Here is a 1,974-nt window from a genome sequence, read left to right as displayed (position 1 = left end):
GGCCGGTGAGGCTGCGCGTCCGGAGCCTGTGCTCCGAAACGGGAGAGGCCACAGCAATGAGAGGCCCGCGTACCGCAAAAAAAAAAAAAAGAAAGCCTATTTTAAAAATAAATAAACAAGAACAAAAACAGCATGAAATTCGCACTCCCATGTTCATTGCAGCATCGTTCAAAATAGCTAAGATGGGGAAGCAACCCAGGCGTCCATCAACGAAAGGACGTGGTTCATCCACATGATGGGGATGTTATCCAGCCTTAAAAAGGAAGGACGTTCAGACACAGGTGGCAACATGGATGAACTTGGAGAACACTATATAAAGTGAAATAAGCCAGACGCTGAAGGACACATTCTGTATGATGCACGTGTATGAGGTCCATAGAGAAGTCAAACTCATGGAGACAGAAAGTAGGATGCTGGGGGCAGGGGCTGGAGGGCGAAAGGGGGAGTGAGTATTTAATGGGGACAGAGTTCCTGTTTGGGGGATGACACAGCTCTGCAGACAGATGGCGGTGAAGGCTGCACAACAACGTGAATGTACTTAACGCTACCGAACTGTACGGTTAAACATGACTAAGATGGTAAATTTATATTATGTACATTTTATCACAATAAAGAAAAGAGTCGAAATAAAACAAAAGCCATCATGAAGCATTTACAGAGACACCACATCAGTGGTTGTCGGGGGTGGGGTGGGAGGGGGGAGGGGAAACTCCTCAGGGGGAGGAAAATGTTCTAGAACTGAATCGTGATGGATGTACGATCGTACCCTCACAAGGGTGACCTTCACGGTACGTAAATTATACCTCAGTAAAGCTATTATGTTTTATTTAAGTGGCATGGAAATGGGAAAGCAGGAGGTGCGGAGAAATGCAGCCTCCGGCCGTTCCTGGGACCCAAGCAGGGCCTTGGGGGAGCCAGGCTTCCCCACCCACGTAAAACTGAAGTAGGGTCTACAGAGGGCGGAGGCTGAGGCCAGGGAAGGAAGGGGCTCACCAAGGTCACGAGGTCACCGCGGGCCCGGGCTAAAGCCAACGCCGGCCCCTTCCCCTAAGACCAAGCCCAGCTGGGCAGGGCCCCCCGCTGCCTTCCTGGGAGGGGCCCGGCGCCCGAGTACCGGGACTGGCCAAGAGAGACGGGACGCGGGTCCAGACGGGAGCGACTCAGAGACGACGCAAGCCACACCGCGCTCAAAAGGTCACCTAAATGCCACGAGTCCTGAAACGACCACGTGGCTGGGCCTGGGGGAGCGACCCGGGCTGGAGGCGCAGCTGTGTGGGGCCAGCTCGCTCTGCCCTTGCTAAGCGGCTTCCCGCCGCCGCCGCCGTCTGGCCGCGCCGACCGCCGCGCTGGGCCCTAGCCCGTGCTCCCCGGTGACCGCTGCCCCCCGCCCCCCCAGCTCCTCCGAGACCGGGCAGAGCGCCCCCTGGTGGAGCGGTGCCTCCTTGGCCTCGTTTCCCCCCAGCGGGGCCCGGGGCCCAGCCACCGAGGCTGGCGCTGAGCAGCTTCCTGCAGCAAAGCCCCAGCCCCTGGGCGTGGGGTCCCGGGTGAGCTGGCGTCCTCGCTGCCCCGTCCTCACCCACTGCTGGGGCCCGGTCTGCAGCCACGGCGGAGGCTCCGGGAGACCCCTTCCTCCTGCTCAGCCTGACTGCCCACTGCCCCTGCGGCCCCCCTGCCGCGTGTCCCTGGGCTCACGCGCGGGGGCAGAGCCCCTGCCACCGCCGGGCACACACCTGCCGCGCCACCCGGGCTTCCCACCTGGCGAGGGGGCGGGGCAGATAAGTCACGAGTGTGGGCCTGCCCAGCCGTGGAAAGAGCCAGAAGGAAAAGTACCAGAAGCTGCCAGAGCGTGTCCCACGTTGGGGTGGGCAACAGAAGGCGATGGGAAGGGGCCGAGGGGAGGCCAGGCACAGCTTCCCTGCACAGACCGCCTCCCGCGACGCAGCGGGATCCAGGCCCGACCCCGCTCGCGCGCTC

The 1,974-nt window shown here is 60.7% G+C and overlaps 1 protein-coding gene across 2 annotated transcripts in view; it reads right to left on the bottom strand.

Annotated features, from left to right (window-relative positions):
- The window catches only part of ADSS1 (adenylosuccinate synthase 1), a 24,094-nt gene that overhangs the window by 10,874 nt on the left and 11,246 nt on the right, over positions 1 to 1,974 (bottom strand). The gene's annotated exons all lie outside the window — the stretch shown is intronic.

The sequence above is a fragment of the Physeter macrocephalus genome, chromosome 11 (genome assembly GCF_002837175.3).
Source record: "Physeter macrocephalus isolate SW-GA chromosome 11, ASM283717v5, whole genome shotgun sequence".
Taxonomy (NCBI): domain Eukaryota; kingdom Metazoa; phylum Chordata; class Mammalia; order Artiodactyla; family Physeteridae; genus Physeter; species Physeter macrocephalus.
This window is presented reverse-complemented; position numbering and strand designations above follow the sequence as displayed.